This window comes from Ictalurus furcatus, unplaced genomic scaffold (genome assembly GCF_023375685.1).
Source record: "Ictalurus furcatus strain D&B unplaced genomic scaffold, Billie_1.0 scf3, whole genome shotgun sequence".
NCBI classification, from domain to species: Eukaryota; Metazoa; Chordata; class Actinopteri; order Siluriformes; family Ictaluridae; genus Ictalurus; species Ictalurus furcatus.
Window position 1 is genome coordinate 888961 of NW_026521052.1, and position 22012 is coordinate 910972.

The 22012-nt window shown below is 41.4% G+C and overlaps 1 pseudogene; it reads right to left on the reverse strand.

The window, feature by feature from the left end:
• Nucleotides 1–1708: 1708 nt before the first annotated feature.
• LOC128604829 (E3 ubiquitin-protein ligase UBR2-like) lies at nucleotides 1709–21676 on the reverse strand (annotated as a pseudogene).
• Nucleotides 21677–22012: the final 336 nt, after the last annotated feature.

The following is a 22012-nucleotide window of genomic DNA, read 5'->3' on the forward strand; positions in this document are numbered from 1 at the left end:
GGTTCGTAATTTGAAGGAGCTTTTGTGAGGGGAAAAAACACCGTCTCAGGCTGACCCGCAGGAAAACCATGCAAGTATTTATCCAAAAAAGCGGAAGACTGCTTATCTTTAAAATGAGTGGCCACGCTTGCACAGCTTCTCCAGGGTCAGCCTCGCCTCTTTGCTCCTAGAAAATCACGTCGGGGTCACCAATTATGTCGTGAATAAAATCAACCTTTTAGCCTAGGTCAAAAACTTCAGAGACAGAGAGTTTAGTAGATGTCAAAAAGTAAATAAACTTTATTGAAAATCAATAAAGTGTGACAGTCTGCAGAGTGTCCGAATTATGCATACACAAACATGTCTTTATATACCTATCTCCAAAGCATAGTCTCTGTAGGTGGGGTTTTGCTTTTCCTCGTTGAAAATAGACCAATCTTTTTTTGCCACAATTAAATATTCATGTCTATGCGTTATCTTAAATTTGTGGAACATGCACAGTTAGTTGTTTTTCTTGAAAAGGTTTCATGAGGACAAGGTTTCTTTTACAAAAAAAGGTTTCACACAGGCTTGTGTGTCTTGACCTTGACTCCCTTCTTAGGCCTCAATGAGCATCTGTCTGTCTCTATCGGTTGTCCCCGCTGATATCTACCTCCTTTCCCGAGGCCCTCTCCTAACTCCCTAATTTGTATCTGTCTCAGTTATTTACTCACGCATGCAAATATCTACTGCCAATTTTTATTGCTGTGGAGACAGGAGCCAGCTAATACAGAAGAACAATTGTTGTACACTGAAACACAGAGTTCATTCAACTCAAATCCACTCAGAATATAACATGATCAAACATTGTTCTATGGATTTAGATTATGCTTCTAACTGTTGATTATACATATAGATTATGTTTTTTAACCAATATTGATTATACGATAATGCTCGAGTAATAATTCTAAATGTTGGTTACATATTGAATTCACTTCATTAATATATCCAAATGTCAGTTACACATATTATTTGCACTTCATAGATATTTTCCATACGCTCAAGTGGCAGCTTTTTGTCTTGTGGTGTGAGTAACTTCAGCTAGACCCAGTGAAATGCGCAATAGCTACAGTCCTGGAGTTCTTACAATAACGTTTCTCAGCGGGGTGGGCTCCTTCTACAATCAGGGTTTATGTGGCCACCATTTTGGCCAGTCATGCCCCTGTTGATGGAGCCTATGTGGGGCAACATCCTCTAACCTCGAGGTTCATGCGTTGTGTCAGGCGGCTGAGGCTGATCTGCAGGCCGCGCATACCTTCCTGGGACCTTTCTGTGGTCCTGGAAGGTCTGTCAGGTGCCCCATTTGAGCTCTTAGAGTGGATCTACTGTCTCAAGCCGGAGGGCTGATTTATTACTCTTGGCCAGAACTATGGAAACTGTGGGTCTGGCCCCTGAGGGGCCCCAGCTCATAGATTCTATTCTCACAACTGAGACCATGTTAAATGCTAGAGCACCATCCACAAGGAAATTGTATGCACTCAAGTGGCAGCTTTTTGTCTGGAAGTCTAGACTGATAAAAAATGCTTTGTTTTGACAACAGAAACCCTTATAGAATTTGGTAATGGTTTTAATGGGAATTGCATTGGTTTTAATGGAATCTATAATGGTCCCTTAGGACCTCTAATGGTAATTTGTTGCCGTTTATTGGTGGCATGTTATGTCTATGGGGTACCATTAAGGACCAATAGAACACCTTTGAAATTTGGTAATGGTTTTTAAGGTTTGTAATGGTATTTGTAGTGGAATCCATTAGAATTTCTGTGATGGTTTTCAGCAGAGATGTGTCACTATTTCCGCTGATTAAAACACCTACAGCTGAGGAACTTCATTAGGCTAGACCAATAAAAATGCTTTGTTTTAACTAATATGGGAAGATTAAAAAAAGAGGGCTATATGTGGGAAAAGAAATGACAAGCGAGGTTACACGGGTTAGAAGCTATCTAGCTAGTGGCTTCAAGCAGTCGTCTATTTGCACGTACAGCATGACAAATAATTAACTGCACTTGAAGCTTTCGTAAAAATTTAAAATAACACCCCAGACTGTATACGGTACCATAACGAAGACCAACTGTATGTTGATACGTGAAATTCTGGAGGGACGTCAGACGGCGTGGCGCGGTGACGTAATGACGTGCCGTTAATCCATCGATGTTCTATAACATGTAAAACGGGAACATGAGAGGAGTATTCTAAAAGCGACTCATGTAAACACCTTAATCACAATGTTATCTTATTCAGAATAAGGTCAATAATTAGATTACTGCTGTCCATGTAAACGTAGTGCATGTGTACTGAAGTGCTAACAGTGAAATCTGACTTCCAAAACCCCACTATGCAATGAGCCTTCATTAAAAGCACTCACAAAATAAAAACACTACTCACCATCTACATGTGAACTCCCATCCTCACAGAATGACTCACAGATGTCCAAACCTCCATCTGAAAAACAAAAAGTGGCACCTTATCCACTGCAGTGTAAGAAAGACATACTGAAAACGTGACTATATCTGTAAGAAGGGCTACAATGATAACATGAGGTGATGATGCACTGATGTCATTATCTCAGTTGATTCGAGCCTCATACCACCAACGAGTAGCCCAACAAACCCAGCAATAAAATAATTAGGGAGTAACAAATATCAGCTGTTTTGGGGTTTGTGCATGTATAGAGTTAGCACGGGATTTATGTATAATAATGTGACATGTTGTAGTGGTGAGTTTATTCGAGCATCACATTCTCTTCTCTCCTCTCTTTTCCCCTCCAGGCTAAAGATGGTGGCTATGAGAGCGAAATTTTCTATCCCAGTGCGGAACTGAATTTCCTGGAGATTCCCAACATCCATGTGATGCGGGAGTCTCTGCGCAAGCTGAAGGAGGTGGTCTACCCCACCACAGAAGAACTTCACTGGCACTCTGCCGCCTTATAGAATCTGTTTTGCTTCTGTATGGGGTAATAAAGTGTAAAATACAGATCATTCACCATAATTTTATATAAAAATCAGTTACAAAACACATAAAAGTCACAACATCCACTCACCGTGCACTTAAATAGGAACACCTGCTCATTTATACAGTTATCAACTAATCATGTGGCAGCAGCACAATGCATAAAATCATGCAAATACAGGTCAAGAGTTTCAGTTAAAGTTCACATCAAACATCAGAATGGGGAAGAAATGTGATCTCAGTGACTTTAACCATAGCATAGTTGTTGGAGCCAGATGGGCTGGTTCAAGTATTTCAGAAACTGCTGGGAATTTCACACAATAGTCTCTAGAATTTTACACAAAATGGTGTCAGAAAAAACCCATAAAAACACTGACTGAGAGACAGTTCTGTGGGTGGAAACATCTTGTTGATAAGAGAGATCAGAAAATGACCAGATTGGTCAGAGCTACCAGGAAGGATATACTGTAGTAACTCATATAATCACTCTTTATAACCGTGGTTAGCAGAAAAGCATCTCAGCATGCACAACACATCAAACCAAACCACAGAGATCACATTTCCCCCCATTCTGATGTTTGATGTGAGCATTGTATGCATTGTGCTGCTGTCACATGATTGGCTGATTGGATAACTGCATAACTAAGCATTGATATACTTATTATTCAGTAATTGTTTGAACAGGTATGCATGTAGAGAGCAGCACTGTCTAGCCTTATTTAAACAGATCCTCTCCTAATTGAAGACATTTCACAAAACAGGAAACAGAAGAACATAAGAACACAGAGCATCTGTTTTGTTTTGTAGTTAGATATTATGCCCTGAACATACATTGCGAATAATTATTACATTTTAATTGTTAAGTACTTATTTAATTCATTAATGTCTACATGTTGTTCTAGACAACTATTTGTGATACCTTGTTTGTGAACCCTTGAGTGTTGTTTTACTCAGTCAGTGAAGTGATGGTTGTTTGACCTGACTGTGTGTGTGTGTGTGTGTGTGTGTGTGTAGCTGTTATTAGCAGGTGCAGTGCGTATAGCAGTTAATGGTATAGCAGATAAGGTTGAATGTAGTAAGAGCTCGATGGTGGTGCACTGCAGTGACGGCTGGGACCGTACGGCTCAGCTCACCTCTCTGGCCATGCTGATGCTGACTCGCACTACCGCACACTCAGGGGCTTCCAGGTACTGATCGAGAAGGAGTGGATCAGCTTTGGACACAAGTTGGTCTCGGTGTGTATGAGCAGTGAGGGTGTGGTTGTGTGTGGGCGTGTGAACGCATGTATATTTAACTCCATCTTTCTCTCTCTGTGTGTTTCTCAGCGTGTCGGCCTTGGAGATGAGAATCACGCCAACTCGGAACGATCTCCTCTCTTTGTGCAGTTCATCGACTGTGTGTGGCAGATGATGAGACAGGTCAGTTACTGATGCTTTACACCACAACACTGTTGAATTCTCCAATCTGATTGGTCAGAAGGTGTTGGCGACATTTCTGTAACAGCAAGATTCTGATTCCAGCTGCAAGGAAAATTACAGCTTTATAGTGATGTGCTCGTTCTCGTTTCTATAGTAACAGCTCATTGACTGGGTCTAGTATGGCGTACGCAATACATAGTCTAAGCTTAATCGTAAACATATTATAAACATGTTACTTAAAGAAAAAAAATGCATGATCATTGTGATCTAATTAAGATTTATAAGTTATCTATTTATGGAAGTTTTATGGAAGTAGTCTCCAGTGTCACGGCAGAGAGGACACTGCACTTTCCAGTTTCTCAGTAACATTGCAAGTCTTATTAATTTCAAGAGTTAGGGGGGAAAAAAGAGAGGTTTGTGAGGGAACTATTGTTTTTATTTTAACGTTATAATGTAAGAGATCATACTGAGAACTAACTCTCTTTTCCAGGACATTCCAAATTGTTCTTTGGCTATGCCCCATGTTTGTGCAATGGCTCAGACAGGTTTTTCCTCTTTTCTCAGCTTCAAAATGGCTTGCTTTTCTCCCATAGACAGCTCTCTGGTCTTCATGTCGGTTTATTCTTTTTAACAACAAATGCTGTCTCCACAGGTGAAACCCAGGGCTCAAACCAAGAGAAGACATTCAGAGCTATTCATTCTTTAAAGTCCATTTAACAAGGTACACCTGGGCAGCAAGAAAAACCCATCAGTCACTCGTTCCAGTATTTTTGAACAGTTAATGAATAGGGTGGCTTCAAAAAAAAAAGCTGCCATGTTTTAATCTGTGTAAAACGTCCAGATACTAAATATTAGGAAACGAAAGCTGAAATTCTGATCTATCGTCTCATATTCGTCTTTTATCTCAAACCCAAATGTCACTGTATAGCAAAAGCAATAGAATTGGCCTTGATGTTCCAATACTGTTGAAGAGGACTCTAATTGTAAGAAATAAATATAATTTCCGTACTGAACAAAAGACTGATTATCTGTTCAGGCGTTATTGTGCAGATCCACATTTAAGCATCTTACTATACACTGTTAAACCCAGTGTTTGTGTTCTTTCTTTCAGTTTCCTTCTGCTTCTGAGTTCAAAGAGCTTTTTCTCATCCCCATCCTGGATCGCCCCTACAGCTGCCTGTTTGGTACGTTCCTCTACAGCAGTGAGCAGGAGAGAATGGAAAAGGTACGCTCCACATTTCTCCACTAATGGGCGGAGGCTTTCCAGCCTGTTTGATTTTACTGAATGGAAATGAATTTGTCTAAGTGTATTATGACTCTCTCTCTCTCTCTCTCTCGCTCTCTCTCTCCCTCCTCTTTTGTTTTTAGGAAGTACAGGGTAAAACGGTCACTGTGGTCCTACATTAACAGTCAGCCGGAGGACTTCACTAACCCGTTCTATGTGGACTGTAAAAACCAGGTGCTGTATTCACTGGCCAGTCTCACACATCTGGAGCTCTGGGTGGGTTATTATGTGCGCTGGAACCCACGCATGAGACCACAGGTGCTTATACTACAAACCACACTCTATGAAATTCTGGGGAAATGCTCAAAAATAGTGCTTCCAATATATACCAAAATACCTAGTTACTTGTATAACTGAACAGTGTCACTTCAAACACATGATGAATGTCACTTTTTATTACTAGATGTTTCTGGGTTTTAACACCAAGTTTGCTTTAAAAAAACTAAACCATTTGTATCAGCACAAAGCTAAAAAAACACAAAAGCTGGAGTAATGGGTCGGTAAGCATAAAAAGTGCCGTACACAGTGGAACTGGACACACGAGGATCTGACACTGTTGACTCTTCAGTGGTTCCATTGTCAGTTCTAGTTTGTAGGTACAGGTTTCAGTCTTCAACAACATTGTAGTTTTCTTTTTAAAATGCACTCCTTGGTTGTGCTCACTGCATTACAAACTCAAATCCAACATTGTGAGATTTATTTTTTTAAATGTGTTGAAAGGGAGTTTTCTTGTGATTCCTCTATATTCCTGTATATTTCATGATTGACTGGTTAGAAAACTACATGAATGTACAGGTGTTCCTAATAAAGTGGACGGTGAGTGAACATGACGTGGCTGAAACGATTTCCAAAACACTTCAGGAGCAGCTAGCGATAAAGATTAAGGTTACACCGGCTTGATGACTGATCTTTTAATAATGATACATAAATAAATAGAAAGCGAATGGAATGATTTAGAAAATCGGTGTCCCAAAACGAAACTGATGTTTGTGTGCTTTGTTGATTCTTATGTAGATGCCGCTCCATCAGAATTTGAGAGAGTTATTGTTTTTGCGTGAAGAACGTGGAGGAGCTCCAGAGAGAGGCCACGTCACCCTGCTCCATCTCCTCATCCTCAGAGCATACTTCTCCCTCCTCACATAGTGGTACACCACTTCACACTGCTGTCTAAATACACAAGCGCACACACACGTGCGCACACACACACACACACATTCCTGTTTGCAATTTTTTTTAACTATAGAGAAGTAACCTAGTGTCACATTTTATAAATCCTTAATACTTAAAAATGGATCTTGGAATGATGGTCAGCATGTCTGCAGCATGAATTCATAGTATTTACGATCTAGTATTTGACCTGTAAATATGTAAAAAAAGAGAAGTATTAATATATTTGTCCTTACACGTCATGTTCATCTTTCCCTGTGGCTTCATTTGCTCCTCTGTGCCAACTCCCTTTCATCTTTTAACATTTCAATACAGTTTTTAGCTACTTGAAGGTTTTTGTTTGTTTTTTCCCCCCAAAGTGAATCATCCATCTATTTTTGTATTTTATTAGTTACTTTCCATTTTATGTCCGCTCTGTCATCACACTGAAGCGTGATAGTTATGTCCATATTATTCATTTCTCACAGACCTGCCTTTCACCTTGCTAATATATGGAAGCACTGAATAAACAGTCAATTTGTCATGTTTTTGTATGAAGGTGTTAAAATGTTGAGTTGTACGGCCTTTCCTGAAGCAGGAAGCAGCGCCCTTCGAGCTAACGCTATTACATTAATTTCTTCTAATCTCTATACTTTAAAATTATTTACCTTACGTTATACAAATATAACTGACACTACTTTAGATAAAACAATCGTAACGTTGCGCTGTCGCTAAATTTGATCTGTTTTTACAAACATCCGTGACTAGCTTGTAGCCCATAGCCCGCTAGCATCACCTACCGCTAGCCTTGTTTACGTTCCTTATTTCTCATTTACTGCTGTTTTGTTTAAAAAACAAATATGTCTGCTGTCTCTCCGGTTTTGAGTGCAGATGAGGACTCGCTCGAGCTTCACATGGTGCGGCTGGAACTGGAGGATTTGGAGAAGCAGATCCGCGGCCTACTCGAGAAGCAGGCCCAGCTGCTGGAGCGACAAACTGCGCTGGAAACATCTTGTGCCTCTGCCCACATATCCAAGGTAAGCACACAGCGTGCTATTTCCACTCCCAGGCCCTCTACGCCGTGTGTTCCTCTGTGCAGGGACCGTGCACCTAGGACTCTCCCAGCTGTGGTCTCCGTCACGCCGGCACCAACACACCTCGGGCCTTGGGTGAACCAACGGCGGAAGGCGCGGGCTGGACCCCAGGTGAGGAGCTCGCCACCTCCGGTGTTCGAGATTCCGACCAGACCTAACGCTGTGATCGTCGGGGACTCCATTGTGCGGAACGTCCGTGTAGCCTCATGTAAAGGTAAGGTGCACACACACTGTTTTTCTGGTGCTCGTGTCCTTGATGTCGCTGCGCAGGTATCCGGGATCGAGCGCATTGGAGCGGTTGTGCTGCACGCGGGGACGAACGACACCAGGCTGCGGCAGACGGAGGTTCTGAAGAGGCACTTCTCCAGCCTGATCGAGACGGTACGAGGCAGATCACCCACCGTGAAGATCATCGTCTCTGGACCTCTTCCCTCATACAGACATGGAGCAGAAAAGTTCAGTAGACTTCTAGCTTTAAATGATTGGTTAGTCTCTTGGTGTAATGAGCAGAATCTGCTGTTTGTTAATAACTGGAATCTGTTCTGGGAGAGTCCTAGGTTGTTTCATCCTGATGGCCTGCACCCCAGCAGCCTCGGAGCGGAACTGCTGTCTGACAACATCTCCAAGACGCTACACTCCAAGTGACTGTCTACCGTAAGTACATCTTCTGACAATAACGACATTCAGTATAATCAATGTTCAATTAATAATCCGGGCCCGGTAATACATACTATAGAGACTGTGTCTGTTCCCCGAGCTATACAAATATATAGAAAATCTCGGAAAGTCTGTCTTCGTAACCTAATTAACCTAAAATTAGATCATACTGAATGCACATCCAGCACCTTTAATCTGAAGCTAGGACTATTAAACATTAGATCTCTTGCGTCTAAGGCTCTTATTGTTAACAAAATCATTACTGATCTGGAATGTAATTTAATGTGTTTAACGGAAACTTGGATTAAACCAAACGAGTACATAGCATTAAATGACGCCAGTCCTCCGGGATACAGTTATGTACATCAGCCTCGTTCAACTGGTAGAGGAGGAGGTGTTGGTCTCATCCATAGTAAAAACCTAAGCATAAATTTAATTCTTTTGAAATTCTTTATACCAGTATAAAGTTATTTTTTGTGGCTACATAAGTAAATTCCTCTATTATTTACAGGCCCCCAGGGCCATATACTGAATTTCTTAGTGAATCTGCAGACTTTGTCTCAAACCTGGTTGTGGCTGTAGATAAAGCATTAATCGTCGGAGACTTTAATATTCACTTTGATAACCCAGAAGACCCTCTGAGAACAGCGGTTGTGTCCATCTTAGATTCAGTAGGGATTAATCAGAACATAATCGGGCCTACTCATAATGGTGGTCACACTCTTGACCTCATACTAACATACGGACAATGTATAGGAAATATTGTAACACTTCCACAGTCTGAAGTTGTCTCCGATCATTCTTATGTCGTTCATAATACGTATGGATCATATTTCCACCTCGCCTCGCTACCGCGTAAAACGTACTTTCACATCAGCTACTGCACCGAGCTTCATCAATAACCTCGCAGAAACATCAATTAGATTTGGATCACCGTCAGATCACATAGAACTCGATCAGGCAACTGAAAGCTTGGAGTCAACACTCCGCTGCACGCTAGATAGAGTGGCTCCACTCAAAAGAAAAATAATTAGTGAGAAAAAATTAGCACCCTGGTATAACGATCAAACGCGAACCTTAAAACAGACATCTCGACAATTAGAACGTAAACGGCGTCAAACCAAACTGGTGATATTTCAAACAGCGTGGAAGGAGAGCCTACTGAAATATAGGAAATCTCTTGGCGATGCTAGAAAAATCTATTTCTCCACCTTAATAGGAGACAACAAAAACAATTCTAGATTCCTTTTCAACACAGTAGCAAAATTAACTAGGAATAAAACCACTACAGAGAGAAACACTCAATCATTACATAGCAGTGAAGATCTCATGAAATTTTTCATTGATAAGGCTGAAAATATTAGACGTGAAATACAGGCCATTAAATTAAAACCGGACAGTACTGTAACAAACCCATTACATGACAATGTAGCAATATCAGATCAATGTTTAGAGTGTTTTGCTCCGCTTAGAGAGACCGAACTAGCTACATTAATCTCTTCAGCCAATTCATCAACTTGCATACTAGATCCCGTACCTACATGTTTGTTTAAACAGATTTGTCCAGGAGTAATTGAACCACTTTTAAATATAATCAATTCTTCCCTAAGCACTGGCTATGTACCTAAAAAACCTGACCTTGACCCCTCTCAACTGTCCAGCTATAGACCGATATCAAATCTCCCCTTCATCTCTAAGATTTTAGAAAAGGTCGTACACAGCAGCTATGCTCGTACTTACATAGGAACAACATTCATGAAATGTATCAGTCAGGATTTAGACCTCATCATAGCACAGAGACAGCGTTAGTTAAAGTAGTAAACGACCTACTACTGGCCTCTGATCAGGGTTGTGTCTCGCTGCTTGTGTTACTCGACCTTAGTGCAGCTTTTGATACTATAGATCACACTATTCTCCTTGATAGATTAGAAAATGTTGTTGGCATTAAGGGAACAGTCCTCTCCTGGCTCAGGTCTTATCTGACCGATCGTTATCAGTTCATAGATGTAAATGGTGATTTCTCCATGCGTACTGAAGTTACTTTTGGAGTTCCACAGGGTTCTGTTTTAGGCCCACTGCTCTTTACTTTATATATGCTACCCTTAGGACAAATTATTCGTAAACATGGAATTAGCTTTCACTGTTATGCTGATGATACACAGTTGTATGTTTCAGCGAAGCCAGAGGACAGACAGAAGCTTAGTAAAGTTCAGGATTGTGTAAAGGACATTAGACGTTGGATGTTAAGTAACTTCCTTTTACTTAATTCTGATAAAACAGAAATACTTTTATTAGGCCCACGTGTAGCTAGAAGTAAGCTTTCTGATCACATGGTTACTCTGGATGGTCTTTCTGTTTCATCATGTACAGCAGTTAAAGACCTTGGAGTGATTATTGACTCCAGCCTATCATTTGATGCTCATGTAGATAATATTACAAGGATAGCCTTCTTTCATCTCAGAAATATTTCTAAAATAAGAAACATATTGTCACTACATGATGCGGAAATACTAGTTCATGCATTCATCACCTCTAGATTAGATTACTGTAATGCCTTACTGTCTGGATGTTCCAGTAGGAATATAAATAAGCTCCAGTTAGTCCAGAATGCAGCTGCTAGAGTCCTAACTAGAACTAGAAGATACGACCATATCACACCGATATTATCAATACTGCATTGGCTCCCAGTAAAATCTCGCATTAACTATAAAATACTATTATTAACCTATAAAGCACTAAATGGTCTCGCGCCACAGTATCTAAGCGACCTTTTGGTTTTATATGATCCGCCACGCCTACTTAGATCAAAAGATGCAGGCTATTTGACGGTACCTCGAATAGTGAAGGCTACAGCAGGGGGAAGAGCTTTCTCTTATAGAGCCCCACAGTTATGGAACAGTCTTCCTATTAGTGTTCGGGACTCAGACACAGTCTCAGTGTTTAAGTCTAGGCTTAAAACGTATTTGTTTACTCAAGCCTACCCTGAATAGATTCTGTTCTACTACTTCGCAGTCATAATAATCTTTTTTCTCCCTCTCTCCTTTCGCCGAGCCCCACACGAATTTATGGAGATACTAGAGATCCAGATTCTTTCTGCCTCTGGATGGAGCTCAAATCTTCTCTAATTCCAGACTGCTGTGACTACAGCTGCTCCTAAGGCCATACAGACTTCATATGAATCCATAATGAACTTTTTCACACTATCTGTTGTTACCCAGATGAGGATGGGTTCCCTTCTGAGTCGGGTTCCTCTCAAGGTTTCTTCCTCTTAAAACATCTTAGGGAGTTTTTCCTCGCCACCGTCGCCACTCAGGGGCTTGCTCAGTTGGGATAAAGTCGCACCTTTAATATCTGTATACCGTGTTGATATTTCTGTAAAACTGCTTTGAGACAATGTCTATTGTAAAAAGCGCTATACAAATAAAATTGAATTGACATGAAACTATGGACCGACTGTGGGTATCTATTGTAAGGACTCTAAACTAATCTACTATAACTCATTCAATATTCCGCGCCGTGTGCTGGGAGGCACGCAGTATATATGCGGAGATAATCAGCATTGTAATGGCTGACGGCTGAGGGCAATTCAGACACATGTGAAACTACAGCCAATGACAGAACAGGGAGGAGACATGACAAACAAACAAATGCATGTCACAATTGTCCACAAGGGAAAAGCAGGTGCTCGCGTGCTCACATGCTCCACAGCGCGCTGCTTAAAGGGGAACTCGTGACAGGTATCTGGATCGTATCATCAGTAAAAATCCTGATCGGAGCGTCAGTAATGAACACCATAAAACTAAAGCGCTTTGCATCTGACGGGTAAATGAACTCACCCAATCACATCCTATACGAGATTATTCAGATATCTACACAATACACACAGAGCGGTTCGAGAACTGACTCCAGCCCAGAACCATGACAGTGGAAATGTCTAATAGTGCAGCTTTAAATATATTTAAGAGGAGCAGACTTCAAACACTGAACATTGAGGTTTATTGTATTTGTTTACAAGGTGAACAGGTTAACGGTTGTTTTTTGCATACAGTCTGTAAAATGAACTGAAAATATTACATTTAGTTTATCAGAAGGTAAATTAATGTGTCATGGCTCACACTATGTTCCTAAATTCTGTCATAATTGACCAGCTCAAGTTTTCTCATGCCTACTTGTGTGTTATATTGTGGCATGAGAGAACTTAAATGTGAAAGTGCAATAAAAAATATGCTGTCACTAAAATCAATTAATAATCGTGATAAATAATCGAGATCTCAATATTGATCAAAATAATCGGGATTATCATTTTGGCCATAATGGTGCAGCCCTAATTTCAAACAAACTTTTCACGTTGTCTTTATGGGGTATTGTATAGAATTTTGAGGAAAATAATGAATTTAATCCATTTTGGAATAAGGCTGTAACAACAAAATGTGGAAAAAGTGAAGCGCTGTCACTACTTTCCGGATGCACTGTACATGTGAAGTTCAAGTGATCAAGGTTTCCATGTTTTGGCAGAACTGTGTTTCAATCATTTAACAGGTTAGATGAGACAGCTCAGCTTTGTGGCCAATCTGATAAATCACCTCACAAATTAAATGGTAAATCTCTTCATTTAAATTAACGTCAGTTGTAGAGGTGTACGGTCAGGTCAACTTTCAATCAGATAACATGTGGTGGAACCCATGGGTCAAATGTAGCTAAGTGAGTTTGTGATGGGGAGGGAAGGGTGGGGAAAATGAAGCACTTACCGTTGAGCTCAGGCGGAATGGGAACTCCATTGAGATGGCGGAAGAACAGTGCGGCTCCTCTGAGGAAGGGCAGGATGCCTGCCTTTACACAACGCCAGAGATGCCAACCCGAGCTAGTCTCACGCAGGCTACTAAAACACACATGCACGTGTTAAGATCATTTCTACAGCACTGTAAATGAAAGCTCTGTGACTGAAGTCAAAACAATAAGTTTCCCAGGCTCACAAAGGAGTTTTTGATGAATGGGTGTGAAAGAGCTCATGGGATTGATTACTACTATTATGAATAATAATAATTTTGCTGTCTCACCAGCCTACATGAGTCCTTAATGTGTTAGAGAGAAGACAGACACTCTCTTCCTGCTCCCACTCCTCTCCTTCACGCTCCTGCTCCATGGTCAGCTCCTCTGTGGACACACCACCAATGTTAACGAGGGCAGTCCAATTAATGTGTTAATAATAATAATAATAATAATAATAATAATAATAATATGCTAATGATCTACAGGTTTGGGGCAACTTTTTGGACACCATTAATGAATATTTTTGAACCAAAATCATGTTCCTGGTTGGATGCTCGGCATCTCTAATAAGCAGCAAGTTTTGGCAAAACTCAAAACAAAATTAACAACTCAGACGCAAAACCATTGCTGTTCACAGAACAGTCTACTAAATACTGAAACAGTATAAAAAAAACAAATAGTAAATAAACACGTGTACTGCAGCATGTATAGAAACATTTCTTTAGGATTAAATTTAAGCACTTTTTAAAAATTGTGTTCAACCCCCCCCCCCAAAAAATAAAACCCTACACAAATCTAACGCTGTTGGCTGCAGTGAATTACTTTGACAGCAAACACGTTATTACTCATTTGTAAGAACGAGGGTTAATAAACACACAAATGACAGCATAACACAGATCACCATCTATTGTTAAGTTGTACGTGCTCCAAGTAGAATATGCTCTAACCTGGCACAGAGGTGAGGGGGATCTGGACCAGGTGAACCGCAATGACCAAGTGGAAGAGATGCAGGTGTGCAGTATCCGCACTCAGCCCTGAGGAGTCTAAGCAGTGCAATGCTGAATAGGACAGCACCAGACTCCCCTGACATACAAACACAAAACATGATGCAGAGACTACAGCCAAAGAAACCACAGACAATTACCTGTTAGATAGACAGGTTTAGATTCTGGACAACAATGATACTCTAATCTGATGCTAATATACATTTAATAGTGCCTAAAGTATCATTTAACAAGCTTTTCAGCTCACCACTAAGTGGAACATGTCCATATCCAGAATGCAGGGGGAACTTTCCACCTGGGGATCAAGAACAAGTGCTGCACGGAGCGCGCGCGCACACACACACACACACACACACAGAGTTAAAGAACTAAAAAAAAACTACAAGTGAGAGAAAAATAAATAATGAAATAAATATACCTACCAACAGTCGCATGAAGTGATTTTGCACAGAGGAGTGAGAGGAGACAGTCCAGCATGCAGAGCCAAACTGAGCCAGGGAACTCCAGTAGTCTCCTAAACAAGGGCACGTTTCATGACACTTCTATTTTTTATTATTTAGGATACAAAATATGGATAAATATCACAGGATATAGAAGGAATTAGAACTGAGGGAGGATAACATAATACCTGCAGATATTTGTGATTCAGAATATTTAGTAATGCTACCAAAATGAACCCCGAACACATAATTGAGCAATCTTCTAGATATCTTTAGAGTGTGAATGATGCTCAGAAGCTTGAGTAATGATTTGACAGATGCAGTCTATTTTTATTTATATATACACAGTTATATATATGCTTTTATATTTAGAATTACAAGTGAAAAGCAAATCAAATCATCGGAAGAATTTATTCTAGTGTACAATTAACTACTACATCCTGCAAGCAAACAGTGCTTCGTCGAGTATTTTAACAGCACTATCAATACCTCTGATACAGAATTTATTACATCATCACACATCCCTCGAAAGAAGAATTCATTCTGGCATGATAAGTGTCACGTACCGTGGGGAATACAGAAGCAGAAGCAGGCGGCAGGTTCAGGCAGAATAATCCAGAGGGGTGAACACAGTCCGTAGTCAAGAAGCAAGCGAGGGTCAGGCGATCATGCAAACAAAACAAACGGGGCAAGACAGAAATCGTGGTCGGGGACGTAAGCAAAGGCCAAAGTCACTTATGGAATAAAGACAGTAGGTAACGCTTGGAGAACGACAGAGAAACTAGTCTGCTGAATGTTTACTTCACAAAGTGTCTCTGTATCCAAAGTCTCTTAATAAGCCGTGGTGAGTGGACAAGGTGATTGGCTGCAGGTGTGTGAGATCAGAACTCCGGGGAGGTGAGCGCATGCGTGTGTGGGAAGTGTAGTCCTCAGCGGCCATGTTAGAAGTGGGTGTTGCTTCTCGGGAAACCGAGTCCTGGCTGGGCTGAGATATGACAATAAGTTGGGTTGTCATACCTGTCTACAGGGTAAACTTCCAAACAAAGGCTTCTCCTCATCTACCAATAATCTCTCTGTACAAAATACAAGCACAGAAAAACAACAAATGCATATCATAATGTTCTTTACCAAAAAGAACAACATTTTTACTAACTACCCCTTAACACAGGTCAGTGAATATTGTAAATCTTATACATGAATTCTTAGTCTGTAAGAAATGGGTGCAGACTGACCTATAGACTGGATGGTGTAAGAACAGCTGCCCCAGCACATGATAGGCACACGGGGGTCCTGCTCATTAGGGTGCACCTTAAGGCCAACTTTATAAGTGGCGGTCCCAAATGTCATCAGCATCTCCCTTATGGAGCTTGAATAAGGGGTTGCTATCAAAACACATCACAGATCAGTGTTAAAGACACGCTCAGATACGCAGTTGTGAAAGGAAACAGTGGGTATGCTTACACTGGTGTGTGGTCCAGCCTGAAACTCTCAGGAGGAGGAGAGTCCTCCACAGTCTCTGTCTCACCAGCATCTAAAAGACAAACACCACAATATGACTGCATGTGCACGCATACACACACAAATAAGGAGCACACGCACTATATATGATGAGACTCACTTGTTGGCTTGGCTCTCTTATGAGCAGAGTGCAAGGCTCTGATCGGCTTGTATACGTTGTATTCAGCCAATGAGCCAGACCTGGCTGCTCACTATTGCTGTAACTACAGACATGCATGCATTTTACTATTTAACCAGAGAAAATGTCAAACTCAGTGGGACAACTGGCAAATTTACTGTAATAAACTGAGTCAGTGTGACTAAATATCTTGCAACAGCAGTGGATTAGCCATCTTACATAAGCAGAAATTCTATACTCTGATCTCAACATGGCAATTCAGCTACAGATATCAATTCCCATCCATCCATCCATCTTCAACTGCTTACTCCTTTTCAGGGTCATGAGGAACCTGGAGCCTATCCCAGGGAGCATCGAGCACAAGGCGGGGTACACCCTGGACAGGGTGCCAGTCCATCGCAGGGCACACAATCACACACATATTCACACACCCATTCATACACTACGGACACTTTAGACACGCCAATCAGCCTACCATGCATGCCTTTGGACTGGGGGAGGTACCAGGGCACCGGGTAAACCGGGGTACCCGGAGGAAACCCCCGCAGCACGGGGAGAACATGCAAACTCCGCACACACAGAGCCGCGGGAATCAAACCCGGCCCCTGGCGGTGTGAGGCGAACGTGCTAACCACTAAGGCACCGTGCGCCCGAGATCAATAACCTTGCTATAAAATATATAAATAAATAAGAGGAATAATGGAATGGGGTATGCACTGTTACAGTGTCATTCTGTACCCTTCCATGGCATTTCATAGGCAAGTTTGCATTGGTTACAGAGCCACTACAACTAATTCGCCAATGCAATGGTTAAATATTAAGCGGTCCGGATTCAGAGCAACTCCACTTAGAATAATCACAAGCACAAGTTTGTATGTGAGTACCTGCAGGTGGTCTCAGTGAGGGGCAGGAGAGGAATGACGGTGTTACTGCGACACTTACAGAGTGGACACAAGTACTCCCCATTCTCTACATCGCAACTGGTTTGCTCATGCAGCCACTGCGCATCCTGACCCTGGAGTGTCTCAAAGTATCTGTAAGAGAAAATAACTCGAAGATTAAGAGACCATTATTTGACAACATGTCAAATTTCCATGAGCTTTATATGTACCATGCAATCACAGAAATGACCGAACTGGTCAGATCTATTAAGCAGTGACAAGCAAACTGATCCACTGAGCTGTTAAGCTTGACATGGATGTAGGATTGACGTGGGAACACACATACTGCTTGTAAAGCTATCCGAGGTAACATTCTTCAGGAGTGTAAACTGTTGGACAGCGCTCCCCTCCATTGAAGAACGGGAACATATGAAAAGTATTTTTGATTGGGAAGCGCACAGCACACGGCGGAATCTGACGTCCTCAACAACCGAGCATTGCTGATTACCAAGCGTAACAAGTTCCATCACCTGATTTCTTTAGCTTTTGATACTCACTGCACTTACTCCTAAGGTCAGATCAGGTTAACGTTCTTTGCTTCCCCATGAGGCGCAATAAGTTTACAGACTTTGAAAGTAACACTGGCTTGATCTAAGACAGTGAAAAACAGTCAAGTGCACATAGTAAGCTTCGTTTCATGCTTTGTGCAGATGATCAGCTCACTGTATTGGGTCAAAAAAAAAAAAAATAAAAATCTGCAGATGGCATATTTAAGCCAAACACATCCAATTTGGATCTACATCTTATCGATCACCACACATCCATGAAGACTTTCCTGTACATCACAGATTAGAATTTTGACTTTTCAGTCACAAAACATCCAGACTGATTGATTAGTATTAGCGAATTTATTCTAATTGCTCATATAAAGGTAATTATTTTCTAGACAAACTATTTACTGTTAGCTGCTGATTCTATTGCCTATATCCACAAACATTTGAAAGCGGCAAAACTTTTTATTTGGGATTAAGTAGAAGGCTGTCTAGAAGTAACATTTTGCCCAACTCCTCACCTCTGCCAGCAGTGAGAGTGCATGATGTGGCCACAGCTGCCGGTATGGGTACCAAAGGACAGGTCAGGGTGCATGAAGAGGGGATCATAGCTCTCTGTAACACACATGTATCCTCCAGAAATAAGCACACTGGCTACTCAAACCTATCCAATTACTTGACTTGCACACTGTAAACCATAACCTTACTTGGATTGTGAGGGGGTCTTTTGGGGTTCTTAGACATGACCGTAGAGCGTTGGACAAAGGCAGCGAGCACCATGGCGGTGCCATCAGGTAGGATCTCCTGCGCTTCGTGACACAGGATACACATCTCCATCTGCCTCCTCTCTCCTCCTCTGGCACGCCAACGACGAGGTCCCACACACACCAGAGCACCGTCACATGAACTGGGGCTGTACCAAGCAGAGACGGATGGTTACAAGTACACTATAACCTTCATTTTATGTTAAGGCACCTCTGAATTTGTTAAAATAATCAATGTTGAATAAATGGGTTCATCTTTTTTAATCACCAGGAAATTGCTAAAAATGGCCTAGGATCCTCTCTACTCATTTACCCCAACAGAAAATGCTCTAAATGAATATGCAAGATAAAGAGTTTAAGGATGGGAATTTACTTATGTTATGTGAAGACCACCATTATATGCAAGAACTTTTAGGACAAAGAACAGACAACTGCTCAGCAAAGTCAAGGAGCTGTTGATGCATGCATTTACTGACATAAATGTACTGACTGGATATTGAGAATACAATACAAGTTGACTTATTAAGAACACTGCGTCACTACGAGCATGCTTAGGTACCTATGCTCTGCTGATGTAGAGGCTGAGGCGTCCAGATCCTCTGAATCCTGCGTGAGCAGATCTATGTACTTATTGATAAAATGACTCTGGCTCTCTAATGTTTGAGCCATGGTCTTTTTCCAGCACAGTTCAGCTTTCCTTTTTCTCTCCGCTTTGTCTTTGTCCCACACAGTCTGCCACACACACACACACACACACACACACACACGTAGATTTAAGCTTACTAACATAAGATTACTAACATTTAATTTGCCTGTTTCTCTTCAAAGTACATACTACAATACATCATTAGCCTTGGCCTACACCATGGCCTTTATATGTACATGTTCTGCCTGGTGCAGGTGTCCTGACAGTTTTCACTATATGGAAAATAAAATGCATACATCACAGTGCATGGAAGTTCAGTTTGTGTAGTAAGCAATCCTTACATGTCATTTAAATATTCATGTTGACATACAGCTTTTAAGTAACACGCACAATAAGCCACATCAAAACACCCCTAGGGCCACCTACAGATGATCAGCAGCAAAACCGCTTTGTGACAGTGAAGCATTTGTGCTTCACCGTGGTGAGAGGTGCTGCTTTGCCTACCGGCCACGCCACCTTGAGCAGTGTTGCACTGCTTGGATTTCAAACAGGTCTTGAGGATGCAGCACTGCTTTAAACTTCATGGTAAAAACGCTCATCTTTTGTATGTTGCGCCTACCTTCAGTGAGCGAATTGCAAAACATGCTAGGCTGCCACCTGGTGGACATATTAGGTGCACGCATAGAGAGAAAGGCAAATTGCAAACATAATCAAGATGTAATTTCACTTTAAGGATCCAGCGAATCATGTCTTTGTGCACTTCCAAGTGAGGCGTGCACTGCAAGGTCTCTAACAGAGCCAGGATGCTTGGAGTGTTGCCGGGGGCTTCATTTTGTTGAATTTACGACACTATCATGTCATTTTAACAAAACATCCAAACATTTACCCTCCGCAGCATGGACTCAGACCAGTGTCCTCCACTGGGCTCCATAGCCCACTGCAGCACAGCTCCCAGCATGCCAAGCAGCACGTCACACTGCAGAATGTTTACCAAGCTGGCAAACAGTGGGCAGAATGGAGGCAGGGCTACGACACACAGACACTCACACTTCAGCAATCTGCATTCAACTGACCAATCATTTTCAGATATGACTACAATCACTGAAGAAATAGCTTACCTGGGTCCTCTCCATTCTGTCTCTTAAGCTTTCGCTGAGCTTCCTCTGCCTGTGTCCAAAATAAACAACATACAAATTTAGAAAAACCATTAGTGCTCATGTGACTAAAGAGAATTACTAAATCTGCCAAAAGCAGCACATCACCTTAAGGACATCCTCAGCACTAACAGCCGAATCAAATGCAAATGGATAAGTGCATATATTGAGCTTCCAAAGAGCATTTCCTGATTAGACCACTAGGCACTCAAACTGGTATTTTGTCATTTATGTGCTTTTCTTTATCAATCACACAATCTGACAGAGGCTCTACACTTAAGAGAAGGAACTAAAGAATGAAGTGACACGTGAGTTGCAGACAGTTTTAGTTACTGCGTAGCAGGAGACTTTCTGTTGTGAGAAACAGCAGCGGATGATGTCCACTGAGTGTCCACACATACTAAGAGTGATGGGTTGTTCTCCATCAGTAAAACCGCTGTGGCAGTGAGTCAGAACTGTTAGGCACTTCTTATAGGCTTCAATTAGCACCCACTCCTGCAAATATATAGCACATAACAGGCTCAGCATGGACAGTCCTTATGCAAAAGGCAAATTGCAGGGTGCGTCTTTGATTGATAAACTCAAGGTCATGCACACATCAGATGTTGGAGTAGGTACCTGGCCACTGAAAAGTAGTTTTATGACTGCATTCAGATCTCCTGTTCTGTTAGCTCAAGGCAGCTATTATAAGTTGCCGTTATATCCTCTCAGAAATTCAGGTTAGCGTAGGTGAGGCAGCCAGCAATAAATATAATAAATATTTACATATGACCTAGAAATCTTGTCAGAAATCACTTCAGGCTACAACATACATGCACACATACAGGGTGTTGTTAAAAAAAGAAACTTGTAACGATATTAATCGATACAATATTTAAGAACCTAATAAGGATTACATGCAGCCCTTTGACTACAGAACAGCTTGAAAAATTCTTGGAATGCCGTCACGCAAGTCCTGAGTGCATTGTGTTGGGATGTTCTTCATTCTTCACCAGGAAAACCCCTCCGTTCGTTAAGAGATAAAGGAGACGGACATCTACTGAGTCTGCATTCCAGATACTCCCATAAAAGGGTCAATGATGTTTAAACCTGGTGATTTAGGAAACCACTGTGTTAGTGTTCACCAAACCAGTTTTATACAAGGGTAGTACAATCATGTGCCATGGGATTATCGTCATGAAGTGTTTGTAGCATACATTTCATCTGGTCTTGAACAATTATTTCCAATTTCTCATGAGTCTAAGTTTTGAGTTCTTTACACCAGGTTATGATTCTTCATGCATTGACATTTGATGCAAAAGGTTTCTGAATGGCAGCCCTGGTTTTGCAAAGCTCATAATGCACAGATTTGCTGAGCCTAGTTCATGGACATGTTCATTTAATAGCTTTACTATGTTCGTCCATAGCTACGGACAGTAGCTTCGTCAGTAGCTTTGACTTGCGACCACTGTTCCTCTTTGCTGAACCCTTTTGTCCATGTTTGATATACTTTTCCTTGATTTTGAAACCTTAACGGCGTTTACACACCTAGTTCATTTGAGCACTCAAAGCGGTCTCGGGCCTATATAAGGTGTATATATGTGAACATTCAAGTGATCTCAG